This window comes from Aethalodelphis obliquidens, unplaced genomic scaffold (assembly GCF_003676395.1).
Source record: "Aethalodelphis obliquidens isolate GAN/ISIS:26980383/991018 unplaced genomic scaffold, ASM367639v1 scaffold79, whole genome shotgun sequence".
Taxonomy (NCBI): domain Eukaryota; kingdom Metazoa; phylum Chordata; class Mammalia; order Artiodactyla; family Delphinidae; genus Aethalodelphis; species Aethalodelphis obliquidens.
This window is the reverse complement of record NW_020838023.1, coordinates 1,033,986-1,058,275: the sequence shown is the minus strand read 5'-3', so window position 1 is coordinate 1,058,275 and position 24,290 is coordinate 1,033,986. Positions and strand designations below refer to the sequence as shown.

General features: G+C 35.4%; 1 protein-coding gene across 3 annotated transcripts in view; it reads left to right on the top strand.

The window, feature by feature from the left end:
* CSMD3 (CUB and Sushi multiple domains 3) overlaps positions 1-24,290 on the top strand; it is a 1,084,122-nt gene that overhangs the window by 851,664 nt on the left and 208,168 nt on the right. The gene's annotated exons all lie outside the window — the stretch shown is intronic.

Sequence of the window (24,290 nt, the reverse complement as noted above, 5' to 3'; positions counted from 1 at the left end):
AGAGAGAGAGAGAGAGAGAGAGAGAGAGAGAGAGAGAGAGAGAGGAAGGAAGGATGAAAAAATAAATAAAATAGAATAATGTTATTAAAATAAAAAATTAAAATATTAAACATTTAAAAAAAATAAAAGGTAAGGAAAACCAAAAAAGAAAGAAGGGAGTGACCAAATCAATAAAGAAATCTACCAATGATAATAAAATCTAAATACTAAACTAAGATAAACATAAAACCAGAAACAAATTAGATGCAGAAAGCAAACCCCAATTCTGTGGTTGCTCCCAAAGTACACTGCCTCAATTTGGGGGTGATTCGTTGTCTATTCAGTTATTCCACAGATGCAGGATACTTCAAGTTGATTGTGGAGATTTAATCCACTGCTCCTGAGGCTGCTGGGAGAAATTTCCCTTTCTCTTATTTGTTCACACAGCTCCTGGGGTTCAGCTTTGGATTTGGCCCTGCCTCTGCGTGTAGGGCATCTGTTCTTCATTCAGACAGGATGGGCTTAATGTAGCCACTGATTAGGGGGCTCTGGCTCACTCTGGCTGGTGGGAGGATAGGGTATGGAATATGGGACGAGTCTGCAGGGTCAGAGGCCAAAGTGACATTGCAACAGTCTGAGGTGTGCCGTGTGTTCTCCTGGGGAAGTTGTCCCTGGATCACAGGACCCTGGCAGTGGCAGGCTGCACAGGCTTCCAAGAGGGGAGGTGTGGATAGTGACCTGTGCTTGCACCCAGGCTTCTTGGTGGCTGCAGCAGCAGCCTTAGCGTTTCATGCCTGTCTCTGGTGTCCCCACTGATAGCCATGGCTCGCGCCCGTATCTGGAGCTCGATTAGTTGGTGCTCTGAATACCCTCTCCTTGCACACCCCGAAACAATGGTCTATTGCCTCTTAGGCAGTTCCAGACTTTTTCCCGGACTCCCTCCCAGCTAGCTGTGGCCCACTAACCCCCTTCAGGCTGTGTTCATGCAGCCAACCCCAGTCCTCTCCCTGGGATCTGACCTCCGAAACCGGAGCCTCAGCTCCCAGCCCCCACCTGCCCCGGTGGCTTAGCAGACAAGCCTCACAGGCTGGTGAGTGCTGGTCGGCACCAGTCCTCTGTGCGGAAATCTCTCCACTTTGCCCTCTGCACCACTGTTTCTGTGCTCTTCTCTGTGGCTCCAAAGCTTCCCCCCAGCCACCCGCTGTCTCCACCAGTGAAGGGGTTTCCTAGTGTGTGGAAACTTTTCCTCCTTCACAGCTCCCTCCAAGAGGTGCAGGCCCTGTCACTGTTCTTTTGTCTCTGTTTTTTCTTTTTTCTTTTGCCCTACCAAAGGTACGTCGGAGTTTCTTGCCTTTTGGGAAGTCTGAGGTCTTCTGCCAGCGTTCAGTAGGTGTTCTGTAGGAGCTGTTCCACATGTAGATGTATTTCTGATGTATTTGTGGGAAGGAAGGTGATCTCCACATCTTACTCCTCCACCATCTTGAAGGTCTCTCCTGTATTGTGGCTTTAGTGTGTGTAGAGACACGTGTGGTATTGATTTATATTTTCGGTATGTCTGAGACAAGATTCCCCCCAATTTTTCCCCATAAGGGGCAACATTGGACCACATGGTCAGGCAATTGGCAGTGGCCCAAAGGTCTATAGAAATGTTCAGCTGAGCTGGTTGTTGATAAGGGCAGTCAGTGTAAAGTTGACTGCCCAAAGTTTGGGCAGTTGTACTAATCATTGAATCTTTTATCAGAGATGTCTTAGTTAAGGTATTAAAAGCAACAGCTCTCTAGGAAGTTCAGTCATGTGTGATGATGGTGGCCATACTGTCTATAACATGTAGAAACTTTCTTTGCTATTCACTCAGGATCCCAAGAAGCTCCTCTGGTAGCTAAGGGGTTCAGAAGAGTAGTGACTACCTGAAAAAACATGCCATCTGTCAAGGAACTAAGGACAGGCAAGGCCACACCTTCATACAGGTGGGATATTCCAGAGGGCCTAGGTTTGGCTATAATATATATGTATCATTTCCATTTTAGGAAGGGGGCCTTAGTGGCCATATGAAACTTACAGGGTGCTACCTCCATGATCCAAGGCATAATGGGCAGGTGGATACAGAGTGCCATGGTCTCAGAGCCTGTGAGAGCCTCTGCTTCCAGGAGATTCCAGTATGCAGCATTGTTGCTGTGATGGCATATGGCATAGGGCTTCAGGAGGGAGCTTCTTGCATCAGAAGTCCATGGGCAACTTATGGCTATTATGGTTGCTCCAGTGACTCCAAGAGGCATGAGAGGAGGTTGCTAAAGCCTTTACAGTGTAGGAGTCTCTGGGGGCAGCACCAGTTGTACTAAAATTTGTAAATATTCTAGAGGCTTTTTTGTAGGAGGCTCCATTCAAGGTAGGCCAGTTTACTAGTAACAGGATAAATGGGCTTAATTAAAATTATAAATGAAAACTATGTTGCCCTCAAAATCCAAAAATTACTAAAAGATTTTGAGCTTGTTTTAACATTGTGGTGCCGTGAGGGTCGATAGTTCTTTCTTAATGGTGTCAAGGATGGAGTGGCTTTTGACTGATCAGTTAATTTCTCAGGATTTAACTGAGGTGATAGGGCATTCTGTCATGTGTAGGGAAATGAAACCTCCCCCATTTTGTAAGTTCTTTTGTATATGTTTGTCTTGAATGATCGTGGCAAATGAATCTCCTTGAAGGAAGATGTGGTGTCACCTGTGCCCATGGAGAAAGTTGGATGCAGTTACCATCTTGCCTACCAAGACAGTGTGCAGGGGCTAGGCTGTTGAAAACCTCATGGGTAGCCAGGTAGAGTTGTCCCTTCAAAGTGGAAAGCAAAAAGCATATCCATCAAAGTTGAAGGCAAACTGTAGCTGAGAGGCTTTTGAAGTTGGCATTTAGCAGGTGATATAAGCCAAATCAATAGTAGCACAACGTTACCAGCTAGTGATTAGATAGGGCCAGTAATTTCAATAGTATTGATAACGGGGCCCTTAATGGGTGCAACAACAGAATTAAGGTTGCAGTAAACTACTGTGAGGTACCATTCATTTTTCCCAGGTTTAAGAACAGCCAAATTGGCTATTAAATGAAGAAGTAGTGGAGATAAATATCCCTTCTCTAAATGTCTTTTACAATGGGCTTCAATCTTTGAAGACCCTGTTTTTTTTTTTTTTTTTTCTGGTATGCGGGCCTCTCACTGTTGTGGCCTCTCCCGTTGCGGAGCACAGGCTCCGGACGCGCAGGCTCAGCGGCCATGGCTCACGGACCTAGCCACTCCGCGGCGTGTGGGATCTTCCCGGACCAGGGCACGAACCCGTGTCCCCTACATCGGCAGGCAGACTCTCAACCACTGCGCCACCAGGGAAGCCCTGAATACCCTGTTTTAATATACAGTGAACCATATTAACTATTTTAATTGTGACGAAAAGTCCAAGGGATCTCAATTTGTTAGCCTGTTGTAAATGCCAAAGATATAGTTTAATTTATTATGTTTTTGGTTAGAGCTTCTTCCATGACCACTATGGGATATTTAGGCAGTGCAATAGTTCTGATGATTAAAATGAAGCATACTTATTTGTTCACTACTTTATATTTCACAACTCCTCTAGATTATAGGGTGTGCCCTCCTTATTTAAATTTAGTGGGATCCCCAGGAATAACTATAACTTGAGCCTCTGTTTTGATTAAAGTCATGAGGGCTTGTCAGTTGGTGCATTTCAGTAAATATTAAAAGTTAATTCAAAACTCATGTTGTAGAGGTGCAAAAGCCAATTTGAGACATTTTACATTTTCACTTTATAAATTATTGTAGTAAAATTTAGATTTCTAATTGGGTCAAATTGCGAATCTCCCTTTCAATTAGTTTATTTGTTTGTTTATTGGTTACTGGATATATTTTGGAGGAGGGAAGATCTCTTTACTCTGCTCATATTTATGTTTCTTCCTCCATAGTGTCAAATCTGTATCATCAAGGTTAGGGACCTCCACCATAACAATTGTTGCTTTATAGGGTTTAAGCATGAGGCATTTAAGTAGGGTTTGAATTACCTCCTTAGTTTTGCCACATAGGTGCCATAAATGTTTTATTCTGTAAGCTTGAGGATCAAGATCTTTGTTGCAAAGAAGCCTGAGCAGCAGTAATAGCAAAAGTATTTTTATAGAGCAGTGAATCATCTGCTTTTAGGAGTGTAGACCTCAGCATGCCACATGGTAACTGCTCTTGCACACAATTGGCCACCCAATGGGACCATATATTTCACAGAGTATCAGTATTTTTCCTGAGAACTCTATAGAAGAAGGGCCATTGCCTGGTTGTGACCCACAACCAACAGTCACAGAGTAATAGTCATTTCTCTGAACTGAGCATTACTCATAGCTTATGCTGGAATCAAGATACGTGATTCAGCCTGAGGCACATGGATAGGTCCAGGCTAAGATACACAACCCAGAGTCACTTTGAGGAGGGCCTTAACTCTTTTTTCTAAATGTCAATTATGAAAACTTCTGATGTAGTTTGATTAAATATTTGATAAAGATTCATTGGAACTCAGCAAATGTAGCACAAAGCAGCACAGCTCAAAATGCAAGATTGCTAGCAGGTAACAGAGCCAGTTACTAACTCAAAGCAAAAAAGAGTCTGGTGGTCATTGCCTAGACACCCTCTTTACTGCATCCATTGTTGTGCTAACCCTATAGTAGTTGGTTTGGATTTTGAGACTAATGGCACCACACAAACACCAAGGAAGTATGATTTTTATTTCTCATGTAATGAGGCTTTCTTGGGAGAACAAGGCAGCCTCCCAAACAGGTCTAAAATGGCATAAGAGAGCAGGGAAAGGACATGGACTTTTGGGGTTTTATTGTGGTTACAAGGTGATAGTGGGGTGAGGGTTCCTATGTTCATTCAGATCAGTGCATTCATGGTTTGAACTTTCCACTAGTGCCTTAGGAGAGGGAGAACTCAAGCTTTCTAACCAGCTTGCCCAGATATGAAGCCTAAGGGGAAGGCGGGGGGGGGGGGGGTCTTGAAAGCTGTCAGCAGTCAAACATCAGAACATGGTTTCAGACCCTTTAATACAAGCTGTAATTTATAAAGCCGTAATTCATAAACTGTATAATATCTTATATGTTGATGTATATCATGTATATAAGTTCCTATTGCTATTATATTCTTTCCCCACTTTAAGCAAAATTATTTCCTTTTGGACTCCAAGACAATAACTATAATATTCTCTAGAATATGATTAGCTGAATTTTCAAAATAACCGTCAAAAGGTCTAACAGGTCATTATGATAAATGTATATTTGCATTCACTGTGTAATGGGTGTCAAGGTTGATGTTTCACATTTCTTTCACTTTTAAAATCAGTTATAGGAAATAAATTATGCTTAATAATTCAAAAGAAAACTATGAAAACTATAGCACAGGAACATCAGGCTAGACATTTTACAACCATTTATTTAAAGGGTGGTTATAAACTAATAGGTTTCACCCTATTAGTATTTGTCCCATTCATGTTTGCTTTTATTTTTGCTTTATTTTACCAAGATGATAAGTTCAGTAGTTGCCCCATCAGGTGTTTAATACCAGTTGGCATCAGCTTGCCAAAGATTATTTTGAAATATGGTTTAAAGTCATAAAGTCAATGATGGTAACAATAATAAACTGATTGAAGAGAAGAATTGATAGTGATTGTGGAATAGTGGAAAATAAGCTGAATTGGGAGTCTAACGGTCTGGATTATAGTCCTTTATCTGCCTCTGATTGGCCATATGACCTTGAGCAAGTTGTTTGAGTTTTCTGGACCTCATTTTCTTGATCTATAAGATGAAAAGCTTTGATACAGTGGTCTCCAAGGACCTTCCCAGTTCAAACAAATATGTGAAATTTACTTTTAAATTCAAAGAGCGTGTTCCTGGCAACTAGAGAAGTAATGTATTGGAAAGTACTACCAACTTTTCTGAAATTCAAGAGTCTGCTCATAGAATTACATGGATTTGTGTAATTTCAGTTAATTCTAAAGATAACTATATATTTAACATAAATTCTGAATCTTTTATGTTCCTGAAGAAGTAAAATAAATTAGATAACAATGACATGTTACCTTCTTCTTTTATATTTTCTTTCTTTCTTTTTCTTCTTTTTCTGTTTTTTTTCAGTGTATCAGAATATCCTTGACTGTCATCTTTGCCTTTGTCACCTCTATCATTAACGTTCCATAAGTACTTTTAAGGGCACTTTCCATTTTTCATTCACTACAGATATTAGGAAATTAATTTCTTACTCTATTCCCCTACTGGTATTTGGGTACAAAATAATTCCTTTGATGATGTTGAATATTCATATACAGGGAGAAAATATTACCTAGAAAATTTTACTGTAAAATTGATGGTCTTCCCTTAAGAACTTGATATGAGAGAAATTTGAAATAATGAAAAGAAAAGAAAAGAAAAAAACAGTATAGTTCCATATAGGTATTCATAACATTTTCTGGAAAACTTTCTATGGAGAAGTCATTAAATACAGCCTTTTTCAGTGTTTCATTATTCTGTCATGCAGAATCACATTTGTAATATTTCATACTCTGACAGATTAAAGCTAGTGGATAAATGATTCACAAAAGCACACAGCATGCCACAGGCAGAGTCTTTTGTAAACATGGAACACTCATCATTTTTGACACTCTCCCACTGTTACTTCAGGATAATATAATGATCTCTAATTGTTTAACACTGCAAATCCAGTGCTGATTACAATTAAAATACAAATGTTTATTTTTTTTCTGTTTCGGTGAGTCGTGTGATTTATCTGCTTTAGACCTAACAAAACGGAAGTTTGAAATCATTCATTCATTTGAAAACTCAGTAAGTTGTATTTCAGATAAGTTAAAAGATTGATAGTGTTTATTTTGTGGTTGGCATACAAACACATGGTACACATCACGCCCTATAAAAGAGTTGTCCCAGTCCCTGAGTTAAGGATTCAACTAGTATTCTCCTACAGTTTATGCAGACTCTTAATATTTCAGCCTAACTGCTTTTGCTGAGAAGGGGAAACTCTAAAACAGATGTGTAACTGGAATGATTTCTAAATTCATTGAGGCTATGTTATCTACTAAAATGCCAAACTAAATAACAGAGTTTCATCTGTCATATTTCTTCTCTTAGCAGCCTTTTATATAACATATGTTTTTAAATCTAGTATAATATTAATTTCATTGTAACAGGAGTTGCCAATTAAAATTCAAATCAAAAGCATTAACTTAATGGCAGATAACATAAATGAGATCAGGATGTAGGTATAGTCAGTAAGAAATTGTACCATGTTGAACTAAAGAACTATGCCTTCTTGAAAACAGTTAAATTCCAAAATGTTTAAAACACAGTATGGTCCAAACAAAACTCATCTATGGAATGATTTGATTTTCAATTTAATATGTTTGCTGTGTTTAGTTTAAAGGTACGGAAACTTAATGACTTCCTTTCCCTTTTTCCTATCCCTTTGCTCCTGTCTACCATCTCTAAATTCATAAAAATATGCTACTATTAATTCTAACCTCATTGTGGGTTGATATCTGTATCATATTGCTCGTGAGTGGCAATTAGTCACTAGTTGGATCAATTATTTATTCAAACAGTAGTATACACTCAGCCTTGAGCTAGAATCTGAGTATAGAGGTTATGTAAACAATGGTTCCTGCCTTTTAGGAGGGCATAAGAAAGGAACTAGATAACTAAAGAGTTTATTTTAAAAGAATGTGAAAACTGCTATAATAGGTGTTTGTGAGGGTGTTAAGGAAAAACAGATGAGAAACACCTAAGGCAGACTGGTGGCAGGTTTGGGAGATGGGGGTCACAGTGTCAGAAACATTTACCTGATGATATGGTGTGTGTGAGCCACTTGAAGAACAATATTACAGCCAGAGAAAATGACACAGGCAAAGGCATAGACATATGGTAAATGGTTTCTGAAAGGAACTGCATAATTTTCTCTCTGGGTGAAGAGCAAAGCACTACTCAGAAACTAATATGCTTGAAACTGGAGAGGCAGACAGAGACCAGATTATGGAAGACTTTCTATGCCATATTTATATCAATTCAAAAATTCTTAGTCCTACCTAGCTTCAGAGAGACATTTTCTAGCCTACAATATCTGATGTCCAAGGAAACAGAAATGCTTAATTGGTTTCATTAGCATATACTCCAGTTGAACAGTCAGACAATAGTAGGGATAATAGCCACCCAATACGAACTGGCGCAGCCAATCCACTTGTTTGAATTTTGAATATTTTTGTGCTGTGGGCAATCTCCTGGACAATCCCACATTTCTCTGGCCACCCGGCCCTTCCCCTAGCCCTTTCTCTCAGCAACTAAAGGAGTAATATCTAGCCTAGCATCAATTTTGGCTGGTCTATGTCCATGTCATATTGATTAAATATTTTGAGTCATTCAGTAAATATAATTGAATACATTCAAACACACACACACACACACACACACACACACACACACGTACACACACACTTAATATCTCAAATTCTGCTAATGGGAGTGAAGAGTGAGAAGAAAATAGGGTGCTATGAGAGAGAATAATGGAAGGATCAAATTTAGCTTAGGTACATTAGTGAAGATTGCAATATTCTGTAAACTGAAAGATAAGTAGGAGGTTGAACTGTACCGTGTATGCTGTAGAAATTAATGAAGCTATTTAAGCAGGGGAATAACACAGCCTGGTGGACATTTTAGGTATAATGTTGATGGCAGGGCATGAGTGGCTGTCTGAGAGGCACAGGATTAGAGACAATGAGAGGACTAATTTGGGCAGTGTGAGAAGGGAGGAAAACATTGTTCGTAGGAGATATTAGAGGTGGATAAAATCTGTGTAATTAGTATTCTAGAGTAATTCATGGTCTGGACAGAGAATGATGGAAGCAGACATATGAGTAGAAAGGGCCAAGTGATAGCACAGAGGCAATGACACCTGGAGCCAAAGCCCTTCCTTTCTGTTCAGAAATTCAGTGTTGTCAAACTTTAGGAGATTGGTTCACATTGATTCCCACTCATCAAACCCAGAGGAGACTGATTTAAAAATCACAATGCCAATTAACCAATTTATTGTGAGAGAGTATCCAGCAAACTTACCAGTCCTGGCCATTTGTTTAGAACCCTCTATTTTGGTCAATAAATCTACTCTTTGGACAAATGAATATAATTATCTATCAAATTATAGATCAGAAGTTTATTAAATTAGTTAAAGACATCAGAAAGGGAGATTGATGTACTTATGGAAAATTTATATCAAACTACTATGGCTTAATAATTCACTAAAAGGAATTTCTTTCTTAGAATTCACTACACCAACCTTTCCCAAAGTATCAGGAGGAAACATTAGTACATGAGGGTGGGGGGCAGGGGCAGAAAACCCCCAAAAGTGTGTGAACATTGGGTTAGAAAAGTTTGAAAGGGCTTTTGGATTATTTCCTCTAAGCCTTCTCAGAACATTTAATATGCCAGTGTACATATTATTTATGTGTATGTGTGTATACGTACATTCATATATATTTGGTTAGCCTCTTTTATTAAGGTTGCAGCCCAGTGAAAATATTGAACTAATGTGTAAGCGCTTTGTGGTCGAAGATTTTATTTTTTATTATTTCAAGAGGCTGACAATCCTTGGCACATTTCTGAAAAGCTCAATATATATTTATTGACTGTGTGAATGATTGGATTAATAAAAGAATCAAGTAACCCTTTATACTGCATGAGGATGACACATTCTTATTTGTTTCTAGACTCTTATCTACTGTATTTAGTAACCAAAAGATTAGTTTACTCATGTTTCAATCAACCAAGTGCTTTCTTAGTTGATAACTTCATTTTAATATTCATAAAGTTACCCTACTCCTAATTTATTAAGGAAAGTCTTACAGCTGATTATTTTTGCAGACAACTGACATCATGTTATGTTGTTGATTCTAACTTATTTTACTTGGCTACCAATTGAAAAATTTTAAACACAACTATTAAAGTAAGCCTGATAAACAAAAATCATAATTTTTTAAATTATAAGAATGACATTTGTTCAGTTGAAGGAGAATCTTTAAAGTTACAAAAATCTTATTTTTATTGGCAGTGTCATTACCTGTCTTTGGATTTCTTGGAAATAATGATATATGTTTTTATTGAGAATTTTTAGTCTAAACTGAAATTCTTCAAAGTTGTAATGCTATTAGAATCCTACAGCATGTTCTGTGACCCATAGTTCCTACCTAAGTATTTCAATTAATTGTCTGGAGAAATATTTTGTGAAGTTCTTATATGGAATTATATAATTCTTGTGTCACAAATTCAAATGTTCAATATATGTAACTTCCCATCTTATTCATAGTTTTATCTAAGGGTCTAAAGTTTAGAGAATGCCAGGCCAGAGTGAAGATGGAGAGTTTGGGAGCAGGGCAGAGGAAAGTAAGAAATGAGGAAAGGTTAAGGATGTAGCGTTTAGTCCTGTAGTATCCACAGAAAGCATCCTCATTTTCTTCTGGTCAAACTGCCAGTGCAGAATTTGCTGCTCCATCACCCTTCACCTGATTTCTCCCAAGATACATCTGAATGCCTAGGTGTGTAGAACTATGTCAAAGACTGATGCTCATCTGAATTTCTTTCAACAATTGAGGCCTAAGTACCTCCTAATCCCACTCAAAGTTGCCTCTAAGGGTTTGGTCTAGAGAGGACTGTGTATAGATGCTCACCTTGGAGACTCTCATCAGTGACCAACTTGTGTGCTTGCTGTGGACACTCCTGTCTTCCTTTCCAGTGTAGGAAATCTTCTACCCAGTATGTTGTGGTACAAGAGGAATAGGATAGGGGAATAACTCCACCTGTTAGCCAAGCATATTTCTAAATATTTTTTATTTTGATGCCCAGACTTCATATCTGAAGCTCAAAAGATGTGAAATTGACCATTATTTCTATTTTGTCCTGTCATCCATCCCCTGAGGTAAGGTAGAAGGACTAGAATTCGAATCCTATGCTGGAGAAGGGTGCAAGGTGCAATGTTATAATTTCTCAAGTACATATCCATTGTATAAGTTATAATAGATTGATAGATTAATATTTGTATTCTTTTTATTTAAAAATGGGTTTTTAAATACTATCTCCTGCATTTACTTTCATATTTAGTGAGGGTTCGAGTCTAGTCATATCCATTTAAACCTAAAATATATCCTCTGCTGTAAGATGACAAACTTTATAGCTACATGAGCTGGGTTCCAGTCTTAGAGAATAAGACTATATGCCTTATCACTACTGTAACCTCAGGCAAAGCATTTATCCTCTCTGGGACAATCTTATATAAAACAGGGATAATTATATTTGCCCCATCCTAATCCATATGATTTTTGTGAGCATAAAACAGTGATGTGTGTATGTGCGCATGTACACAACCATATTGTTAATTGTAGGGCTCCACGTAAAGATTAGTTATAATCGTTTCAATATTTTGTTTTCTCATTGTTTAATTTTAAGGGATATAATATTTAAGAACTCTATTTTAAATATATTTTTGGGTACTGAACAAATATTTGGTTCTATTTATTTTCTTCAGATAATAGACACTCTTCTATCCTGGGGAAGTACATACATGTTTCATTAATAGTATTTCATAGAACATTTATCTCTAATTAGAGCTTACTGTACTTGGACAGCAACTTTGACTATACCAGAATACTTTATTTAATGAAATCCGAGCTCTACAAGGTACTGATCACTAACTTTCATCTATCTGGTGATTGATCTCCACACTAATTTGCTAAGTTCTAAAATTTTCTGAATTGTTTGCCTTCTTTTTTGCTGATTTCTGCTCTAATTGTTCAGTGGATTTTCTGTTTGAAAAATAAAGTCCACATTCACAGTTCTTACTTTATTTATAAGGTATATCATTAGACATTTTCTTCCAGCTGTCTACAACTCATTTTTCTTCATAATATTTAAAACATAATCATCCTCCACATTTTTTCTGCTTTAAAATTTTAATTTCTATTTACTTAGGAAACAATATGATATCTGGGATTTGTTTCCAAACAATCCCAGGGACTGGGGCTGGGGTAGTTTATGTGGGTGAAACTAGACTTTTCATGAGTAGATAATTTAAATTTTTCTGTATGGAAATGTCTTTAAAAAGCAATTGATCTTTCAAAGGATTCTATTTTTAAAAAGAATGGAATAAAAAGATATATAAAAATCTATACCTTTAATTTATTTTAATCCCCAGCTTGCACTACCAAGAGTTGACTGAGGAATTCCCTAGGATAGTTTTCCCACTGAGGCAGTTTGCTGTGTGATATTATTATATAAGTTACTTATTCTATTATAACTTAGATTTCTTTAGATTTAAGTAGGTATGATATCTTTTTAGATGCTAAAAGACCAAGTCCTAGCCCTTAGACAGTCAGTTAACAAACTGAGTGAAGCTGGATGAGTCATTTAACATCTCTTGGTCTCAGTTTCCTCATCTCTGAAAATGAGGGCATTGAAAAAATATTTCTAGGGACATCTTTCACTGTGAATTTCTTTATACTTTGGTTATATCTTGGCCTATTTATTTATTATGTTCTATTTCCCCTGACTACTCTGTTGGTTAGTAGAGGTGCATTTTCATCCCAGTTCTGCCACTGACTTGCTGGTTAATTTGATCAAGTTACTTACTCAAGTTTCTTCCTCTGAGGAAATAACGATCCCAGCCCAATGGCTTTCTAGTGAGAATCAGGAATCTGCTGAGATTTATTTATTTAGAACATTTAGCATAGTACATGACATGTACAAAATGCTCAGTTAACTAATATTTGCAATAGCATCACCTCTCTTAGGCCATTTTTTTTCTTGGCTAATATATTTTTTTCTATTCACTATATTTCATAGATCATGGTTCAGAAGACAGGAAATAGAATTCTACAAAATATTTCAGGACGTAGAATTTTTTTATAATTTATGCTGCAGTGGTGAAAGTAGCAAAATTATAGTCATTGAAAAGTAAGTTTAAAAGATAAACATCACTTATTTTGATTGATCTATGTTGCATACTATCTGTGCAGTAAATGTTACTTGTTTACAAATAATGTCATGGTAAGTAAAGGCATATATCTGATTTTAGTTGGTTGAATGCCCCTGTTTACTCAAGTGAACTGACTTGTTAATTTATATGATGATGTGCCTAGAACAGCCATGTCCTGGCATAGCGTGGAATGATGTTACATGTGCATAGGTTAGTTGTTTGAGCTCTCAAGCCAGTAATTAAAGAAAAAATGCAGTATTTAAACAAGCAACACATGTACGATATAATTACCAGACAATCCATTGCTATGTGAAAGCGCTGAAAACAGCCTCTGAAAGAGTTAAAGCTGTCATTACAAATGTATTAAAACCTCAATAAAATCTTGCCTTTCCACCAAGTATTTTGCAAGAAAGTTATATGTGTTAGATTATGTAGTCATTTCCTTGTTTAAGAAATTCTAAAGAAATTTAATCACAAAATTTTACTAATATAGAAAACATGGTTTCATTTTTGTCTACTCTTAATTTTTTAAACCATATGCATACATTTTGAGAAATGATATAAAGCTTACTTTAAAAAATAACTATTTTCTCACATCAGCTCTGTTATTCTTCAATTAAAGATCCTCATATCTTCAAGAAACTAAGAGTGTATTGGTATGATGTACATATTTTAAATTTTCTTCCCAACAACATATTAAAAACTTGAATTCAGCACTGAAGAATAAAATATGCTTCAAAAACCCAGATCTGGGTTTGTTTTATAACTATTCTGATTCTTTTATATCCAAGATCAATTTTGTAGTTTGCTAAGATTTAAACAGTGTAACATAGGGAAGTCTGGGATAAGCTATATAACCTTGCTTTCCTTTTACCTGAGAATTTTGCAGGCTTTATGGCAGTGTGGTCTGGCAGATTGTATATAAACAGATCATAAATCACAGCTGGGGAGGATTTCAGTCACTGGGTCCATGGCAGAAATGTAAGCCAAGTGAGCAGATGTCATGGAGAAAATTAACATCTAACCAAGGTAATAAATGATCCCAAGCTTTGTTAAAAAAAAATATTTCTAAACAATGAATATCTTTATATCCAATAAAACAGAAACACCATTAAAATCTAAATTTAAAAATCTATCTTTTAAAGATTATATTTGTAAATAATTGTTGATTTGGTTCACTAACAGTTTTAAAAGGCCACAAAATTAATCAAACAAAAAAGAAGTACACTTAAAAAAATAATAATTTTACTTTAAAATCATATTGAATGCTTCCTAAAACTCTTAAGAATAATGCTTCTAACAAAATTTTTAAAAGATATATTTTTGGCTATTTTAAATATTTCATACTAATTCTAGAAAAAAATAGAAAACACAAAGAATTTGTTTTAAACCATCCATGCCTCCACTATCCAGGCAAATTACTATGAAAATGTAGGCTTCTTTTTGCTGGTATTTTACATGAGTTTTAATGAAATAGTAAACAAAGAATATATATCATTTTCTATTCAATGTTTTTAGCCAACTATATTTTAGATATTCTCTTATGCAGCTAAATATTCTTTATCATCATTTTAATAGTTGCATAATTTTTATTACATTGTATTTTTGTACCAAAGTCTATTTAATCATTTCTATAAGGCTGGCTATTCAGATTGTCTCTTCTACCGCTCTTTTTTACTTGACAAATATCATTGTAATAAACATGTATCAGGCTTTGGCTGTATCTCGGATTATTTTCTAGACTAGATTCCCAGAAGAGGAATCACTAAGTCAGAGGGCATGAACTTTTTTGAAGCTCCTGATGATACATATTTCTAAATTGCTTTCTGGAAAGATTTGTCCAATTTACAATCCCACCAAGAAGTGTAAGAAATTGCCTAGATCTTTGAACTCCATTGCTCTTTTGAAACAAAGCTTACGTCACTTGGATAGAAGCTGCAGGCCAGTCAACTACAAGTTCAAAAGCACTTCTTACAATTAAAATGTCCAGGAAAAAAATATGTTCAGTAGGAGCCTCATGGGATTCTCATACCCAAATGAACTCACCAAATTCAGTCCCCAGCTTTGCTGTTTCCAAACCAAGGTTTGAACAGGCCCCTAGAGACTTAAGCTCTTTAACAACACTTACTGATTTATAAATCAGATGACATTTAAAAAAAATTTACACAGAGAAATATATATGCAAGTAGGCCAAAATACTAATTTTAGCAAGTCAATAAATTCCTTCTCTGATTGGAAAGTTTTAGAAAACTAAAATCTGAAGGTTAGTTTATAGTACAGAATCATTTTATAAAGTAATTCAGTGATAATAATGAGTTACATTTTCAAACGATTACAGCCTAAAACATGCTTCTTTGCTATAGACTATATCCTCACATTGCTTGACCAACAAGTAATTGTTCTTTGACTTTTATTTTCTACACTGCATACTGGGCATCACTTTCCACTTATGTTTGGGTGTTTATCAGTATGCAAGACTATATCAATTTTCATTAGATTGATATTTTGAAATCATTGTGCTGTCATCAGCAAAAATACAAAAAGAGCTTATAGCTGGTTGTCTACAACTATCTCAACTTCTGCAGGTTGTTTTTTTTCTTATCAGTTGTTCATTCCAGAAATGAAATTATTAAAGCTTCCGTGTTCTGGAGGTTCAAACTATTTGTGATATGCACCATTCTGTGCACTAATTGCAATGTATGAAAATGCAATCAGTCTTAAATTTCACTTTTCAAAAATCATATTAACCTTTGACAGTGTGGTTCTTAAATTTGCAAACAGCCTAATTTTTAAATCTAGCGTTCAGTCTTAACAGAAATATGATATTGGACAAGTTTTTTAACCTCTCTAGGCCTCAGATTTGTCATCTGTAAGATGAAGATAATAATCTTAGAGTGTTATTGGGTACATATAAATGACAGAAGGTGGTAAGCACCATACGGAAGATACTACGTTGTATCTAATGGAAGGTGGAAACATGGGAAATATTGGCCTTGGATTTGAATGGTAGATGCTTTCTTCCTGTGTTAGATGAGCCTAGGAAGACAGCCTAAAGGTTAAAAGAGAAAAAAAAAAAGAAAAAACTGTTTTAGGTCAGGAACTTTGTTTAATAGAATCGCTAAAAAACAAGATTTTTTTTTCCCAAGAGAAAGTTGACAAGGGTAGTGGAATTTCTGGAAGCCATATTATGTAAGGAATATTTAAAGAATAGGGAACATCTCAAGGAAGGCTTACTGGCAAGGAGCTGTATAGGAAATAATGTGAATGGATGGGAAGAAAATGCAGGAAGGCAAATTTTGGCACACTATAAGAAAAGGTGATCTAGAAACTAGGTTTTTCTAACAAGAAATGTGTTTTCTTATCACACCATGAATTTTCCATCACTCAAGACATTTAAGTAGAGATTGTAAATGGGTACCTACATGAATTGGGAGGTTGCCCTGATACTTCCTGAGGTCCATTTCACTCTCCTGGTTCTTTCTCTAAACTTTTAAGTGGAGGAGAAAACTATGAAGCAGTGCTTTAGATAAATGTTTTGTATTTCAAAACAGTCCTATCACTTTAATTATTTGCTCTTAAATATCAGTTTCTACAGATTATTTTCAAAGACTGGCATTTTTTTCTTTGAAGCATCTTTATATCAGTGTGTAATATATTTGTGGGCTATCTAAAACATAAGATTGCTATCTTATGAGTTGTGTCCAAAAAAATACATCTTATATTTGTTTATGTCTTGCAAGATATTTCAGCTCAGCAAATGTTAAAATTATTTCTGATATGAAATAACTGAAACAAAAAGAGGTAGTATCAATTTATATCCAAGTACTCTTAGAGTCATATTTTGCTTAAGTGCTTTGAAACTTCTAATATCTGCCTCTATTAATATATAATTCTAAAATATCAGCCTGTATTCACATTATAAACTTTATACCATATTTTATTTCATAGTATACTTTTCTAATTTTTTCTAATTTATTAGAAAAAATATTGTTTTCAGATTATAGACAGAAACTGAACTGTTAAATCCCTTCAGTTATAGTGTTTTAAAATAGAAATAGTAGACATTTGTTATTTCCTTTCAGAAATGTCTGAAGTCTCAAGACAAACAGATGAATCATTCAAAACAAATTCCAGATGGTTGAGCCTGAAAAATATATGTTATTGCTGATTTAACAAGAAATATACATTGATTTATACAATTGGAATTTCCAGAGGGCACTGGCTTTAGGTGACACTTGATCCAGTGGATAAAACCATGGCACACAGTAGCTGATTTTTCTGTCTCTGTGCTCAGCTTTTCACAGTATCAGCTTCATCATCAGACTCCTCTGAAGGTTCCATGTCTATGTCCCCAACCTTACTCCCACACCACAAATCAAGGCTCTCCCTTCTTGGAAGTAAACTGGCTTTGACAGTTTCAAACTTCATGATTTTTATGCCACACCATTAGAATATTGAGTTTCTCCTGATTATTTGTTTAATACATGAAAAAGGAAAGGAAGCTTTTTTTTAATTTCTAAGAATCCCCCCCCAAATACTTCCTAGTATCTCAAGGACCTTGATCAGGTTACATTTCAATCCCTGAACTACCCACTAAGGCCAGTGAATAAGAAATATTGATTTGCTTTAACTGATTAAGTTTACACCTGGGCTGGGTATAGAACCAGTCCCACCCAAATCATATGAGTTCAGAATAAGGTTTGTAATGCAGGAAAAAAAAATAATCAAGGTATGTTTCAAGAAAAATAAATTTGAATGGACCTAGAGTATCAAACAAATCCACTCTACATATGGATCACTGATCCCAAAGATTCCTTCCAGTTCCTAACAAAGAGCACCTTGGATATTCACCCCTCTTAACTTCAACTACTCCAGGTTTATAACTGTAAGTTCTTTCAAAAGCTTTGAAAAAAAAAAATTAGCACCATATTAAGTCAATTAAAATTTTATAATTACAATTTTCATGACTATTTGTTTACTTATGGAATTAAGTTTCTCCAGTTATATAAACTATTTCTATCTTTTGTAGATTCTCAAAGATATTTGTTCAATTTTTAAAATAGAAGTAAAAATACTGAAGTGAGAAATAAAAAGTAAAAAAGGAGACATTTCACATATATAACAAATATTAGCACTCTTTCTGTTGGAAAAGAATTTGTAAAAACTTTTCAAAATAACCACAAGAAAAATATAAAAACTATAAAATCAACAGATCTACAAAAGCTCTTCATTCTGAAACCATAGGTAGAAATCAGATGAACAACTCTGTTTTAGCATGTCCTAAATAGCTCTCAAATGTCATACCTGTTTACACATAAATTTTAAATGCCCTTAGCAGTAGGTCTCGAAGTGTAAGCTACCTGCATAAGAATTATTTAGGAGGGTTAATTAAAATGAACATTCTTACGTACACTTAAGTTTGAGGGTCTCCTGATTTATAAATCCTACACTATGTATTTGATTCTTGGTGCCCCCAAATGTTGTCAGTATCAGTGGACCACTATGCTAGAGTTCTTTCCATATCTAATAATGTTTTTGATATCTTGTGAAGAAATTTGTGTTTGTTTAAGTAAGACAATTTGTTACTGAGCATGTGATCAGGGGGCACAGTATAGTCAGGGGACACAGGATAACCTAATGAGTTGAACACAATTTATGTCTTTAGACTGCCAAGTTTTAAATTCTGATCCCAACACTTCTTAGCTGTATGTGCTCAGGAAAGTTCAGTGATCTCTCTGAGTCTTGGTTGACTCAGGAGTGAAATATAGAAAAATATTAAATTCTAAGTTTTATAAAATCTCCTTAGGGAAAAAATATGTGCTTATCTCTTCCTAGAACTGTTTAAGAAAAGGTTTTATTGTTATAGTGGTGGTAAGAACACTTAACATGAGATCTACTCTTAATAAAATTTTAAGTACACAATACAGTAGTGTTAACTGTAGGCACAGTGTTGTTCAGCAGATCTCTAGAGCTTATCCATCTTGAATAACTGAAACTTTATACTGTTAAACAGCAACTCCCCGTTTCCCCCTCCCCAACCCCTGGCAACCACCATTCTGCTCTCTGTTTCTATGAGTTTAACTCTTTTAGATACCTCATATGAGTGGAATAATGCAGTATTTGTCCAGAAAAGCTTTTAATAATATACCTTCTGTTACAAAAAATCTAAACAATGCTGGAAATTAAAGTTGTTACTTCTCCACTATCAAACACTTTATTTGACTCTTTAAGTGCAGTATTGTAGTCTCCATTACATGAAAGAAGGAATTACAACAATAAGCACCAGCTTATGAAATTACACTTGAACATGATTTTATAAAAAATAGTTTCATATGGTAGCTGCCATTAGGCCATACTATATGTATCTTATCACAGAAAAATGACTATGTATATTTCTCCAGAAAGGATTTTTTTCCTCCTCCTTTCTTAGCAGTGTCTAGTGTTGAACAGTTTTCTTTCTTGGAGCTATTCTTAATATCATATGCTTCTTTTAACTTTTAATCATACATTGTTAGGTATAGTTTACATGTAATAAAACCCAGTGCTCCTAAGTGTACAGCTTGATGACATCTGACAAGTGTACATACACTTTTGTAACGATCACTCAGATCAATATGTAGAACATTTTCCAAGAAAGTTCCCTTGTGCCCCCTTACTGTCAATTACCCTAGCTCTCTCCCCCGTTTCCTAGGAACCACTGTTGTCATTTTTATCACTATAGATTAGTTTGGTTTTTTCCTGAATGATATATAAATGAAATATTACTATAGGTACTCTTTCATGTCTGGCTTTTTTGTTCTACATGGTTTTTGAGATTCATTCGTGTTATTGTGTGAATCAATAGTTTGTTGTTGTTTTTGATTGAAGAGTAGTATTCCATTGTATGAACCACAGGGTGTTTATCTATTCTCTTCTTAATGGACATTTGGGTTATTTCCAGTTTGGACCTATTACAAACAAAGTTTCTATGAACATTGTTGTTCAAATCATTTTGTGTCCATATGTCTACATTTTTCTTGGGTCAATACCTATTCTTGGAGTTGCTGGATCACAGGTTAGTATATGTTAAATTTCACAAAATTGCCAAATAGTTTTCCAAAGTGGTTTACCATTGTGCACTCTTTCCAACATGTATGAGTATTAGATTTGTACTGTGTGCTCACCAGTATTATGTCTTTTAAATTTCAGCCATCCTGTATGTATGCTTCATTTTAAAACCTTTTCCTGTAATTCTTCTGTAAACATGAAGGAATAATTCGATTAAATGAATCACCAAAACTATGTGGAACTTATGCATTCAGAAAAATTTATTCATCTCTACTACTATATTGAAATGCAGTATGACTTTGAGAAAGTTACTTAATCACTTTGTCCTCCTTCTTTTCTGAAAAATGGGGATAAGTACTGTACCTGCCTTATAGGGCTGTTATGAAGATTAAACAGTGAACATACACATAGTGCTTGGGACAGGGTCTGGCATGTACAAGCATTCAATAGCAGTATTTACTACGTATTAATAATAACAAATGTAATTAATAAATACTATTGAAACCATGGTTATTATTAAGGGCCAGACATTTGCTAGCCATTGAGAGAAGAATGATTGTCTAGACCAGATGTTATCTGTCCTTATGAAGCTTATTCTTGTTGAAATTAATATAGCTGATTTTAATATAATGATAGACGTAACTAGAGTATTTTCCCTTCTCACTTTAGCTTTTTTCCCCATTCATCTGTAAATAGATGAGCCAAAAAAAAAGAAAAAAGAGAGAAACCTATATGCTCACCATATTTGATCAAGAAATTGTACAAGCAACATCCTCTGTAGAGATTAATATACTACTGTTTTTCCCATGACATTTTCAAAACTATTAATAAGATGTATTTTTCCCATTTATATCTTAGAAATTTGATTTTGTTGACCTATGCTCTTTTATCCACAAAAATTCATATTTCTCAAATTTTAATGGAATAATTCATTTTTCCTTAATATTTGGACTTTGGCCAAATTGCAGTTAAATAATCATGAGGTAAGTTATTTCAAAATAATTGCTACTGCATGTCTCGTTTTTACCTGTAAGGGTCATGAATAAGGGTTGGGCCTATACATTTTATGTCTCCTGTGTGTCACTATAGCCCCTGGCATTTAGTGAGAGAAGAAGAACATTTACTTAGCATCACTGTCCTGAGCACTCTGCTAAGCAATTTATGTAAGTTTTCTAGTTAAATCCATACCTAAATGCCTGGCACCAGGTAGACACTCAATAAAATAATGAAGTGAAGGGCAAATAAAAAGGGAAAGATATTATTAGATAGAGACTAAGATAATGCATCAGAGAGACTCCCAAATACAGTGGCTTGAACAAAATAGGAGTCCCATGAAGACAGCTCCATGATAGACAGGGTCTGCCCAGCCACTCTGCTCTGACATCCCTTAGACCAAGCTGCTGGCCTTGTCTGCATGGTTGAATCTGACTCACCTGTGTCACATTTGCATTCCGATTTCTGGGAAAGGTCAGTTGGATGAAATGGAGACTCATTTTCTTTTAAGGATAACACAGAAGTTGTCTGCATCACTTCTGCTCATATTCTGTTGGTGAGCACTTCATCACAAAATTACATTAGTCTGCAGGGAGCCCAGAAAATGGAGTTTCTAGCCTGGTGGCCATATGCCCTAATAAAATCTAAAATCTAAAATGACTGGGGGATACTACGTTGTCTAAGCTACAAGGGAAAAGGAGAACGAAGTAAAAGTGAAGGAAAAAACATCTTTCTGAGGTGTGTCAAAATTATGTAATTTTTAGATGGAGATATTGAGGCTCAGAGAGTTAAGAAATTTACCTATGGTCTTACACTTACTAAGTGCCAGAGTTGAGATGTAAATGCAGATATTGCAAAGCTAATAATGATGATGATGATGTTCCCAAGCTCTACACTCTTTCTATTACGCCTCATGCCTCCATAAATATTTCTTGTATGTATACACACTGTTTATCTAAAAAGGTTTGTACAGATTATGTACATTTATGCTATCATTATTGAGATAACTGTTCCAGTCTCCAAAAAGAAAGTATTATTTTAAAATTATATTACCTTGCATAGTATTTTTCAAAGTACATTTAGATACAGAATCTCATTTTATCAACCACAATACTTGTGAAGCATGCAGAGAAAGTATGATTATTATTACATATGAGAAAACTGGGGGAGTTTTAATGTCTTGTAAATACAGCCAGAGTACAAGACAGTGACTAACAGCCAAAACTAAAATCTATTCCTTTCCATCCTTCCTCAGAATCGAGGGCCTACTTTGGAAAAGATTCAGAAAATTCATTTAAAATGTAGTGTAAAAGCCTATTTTGCAAATATCCTGCATCGAGGAGTTATTGTACTGGGTTATACTTGTTTTTAAATTTACTTAACCAAATTATAGCTATCCATTTAAGAGCCTGTTGTGCACTAGCCACAGCACAATAAATAAGACGTAATCTATGACCCCTTTGGCCAGTTTAACACTACCTAGAGAAAACTAGGGATTCCCTTCAATTCATTTGGTAGGTTTTCATAAATGAAAAAACATTTGAAGGCAGTTGAGTTATTTTCCCTCCTTCTTTACTTTTTTTTTTTAAATTAACTATTACCCTGCTATACCCAGTTACTTCAGATTTCATGTAGAAAATCCAAGAACAGAGTTAGAGACTGTTTTAAAAAGAAATCCTGAAATTAGTACTGATAACACCATTCTGAAAATTCAGGACAGTATGAGATGTCAATGAGATTAATTTAGTCACTTAAGTAGAAAAGTTGACTGTGAACTCAACTAAATAGCATCTTAGTGACTCCAGCAGGAATCTGAAAGGTCAGCTCTCTATCACATGTTAGATTTTGTAAGGAGAAATCAAAATCTGTCTCCAAGAAAGTCTACCTCTTGATCAGTTCTTTTCACAAAGTCACTTCTTAAAATGGCAACAGCTGGTCTCAGGCTCTTAAATTTAAATGGGTCAGTTTTTACTTATATTCATATTTTTTGTCATTGTAAATGCTATGGTAACTTTCAGTGTGAATGGAAGGAAAATGATAGAATTCAAGAAGCATATCAGAGATAACTCTTCTGGTTTCAGTGATTGTTTGGGCATGACTGGAGAAGTTAGATGATAAGAAGAAATCCAAATTGACTTTGTACAGTCTCAGTGATTGAGAACTTGGTCAATATTGGAGTCGTTTTTGAGAGAAATTTTAGTCTCTGCCTTTCAAAAGTCAATAGTGTGTGGGGGTAGATGAGACACAACAAATGAAAAACTAAACGAAAATATATCCTCAAGTGCTAAGTGGTATGTATAATGGACCTTGAATAACACAGAAAGGAAAAGGAGGGAGACATCACTGAAGTCTGAGTAATGCAAGGTATCCTCTTAGAAGCTAGAGAACCCCTCTTGGGCTTTTTAGTTATGTGAGCTTGGAAAAATCACTTTTTTTTCCTCTGAATAATTCTACTATATTTACCAAGCATGTGACATATTTGTAAGAATTAACAGTAATAAAAATACTGCAGCCACCGACTTGGACTCTAACAAAAAATAGTAAAATCTAACAAAAGAAAAAAAAAGAGTGTATTCTGTCATACAAGAAAAGCTTTCCATATCCAAATTACGTTGTTCGTATAGTTCAGATCTGTATGGATACGTAGCCCCAAAAGAGCTCCAAAGAGAAAAAAATAAGGTCTTTTTGCATGCCTACATTTTATCGACATATTTATTTCTGTATTCAGAGATTCTTTCATTTGTCAGTTCAGTGATCATAAATAACACTGAGCCCCTCATTATGCCAAAGGCTGTGGGCAGAGATGACTCCTAATCTGAGGTGTTTGCAATCTGTTCTCCTGAAAGAGCATGTTCAAATTATAGATAAACTCTTCCTTTAAATAAGTATACACTAAACTACAGTTTTATTTTCCCTTTTATAGGACATTTAAAATGAGTGAAATATAGCAGAACTCGTTTGCTTGTTGGAGATAATTGACAGAAATGCATGGAACACGTTAGAGATAATTAAATCTACTGATACTTCAACTGATTTCAACTGTTGATTTTACTCCAAAAGCTATTCCTTTTCAGCATTCTAATGTTGATATAACTCTTTATTCCCCTTTTAGTTCAGGTACTAAAGCTTATATAAATCCAGTGAATTTCTTTATGGTGTAGCCAGAACCTAACTTAATCAGCCTCTAGCTGTGCTCAAATAAGAGCCTGTCATTCAGCCA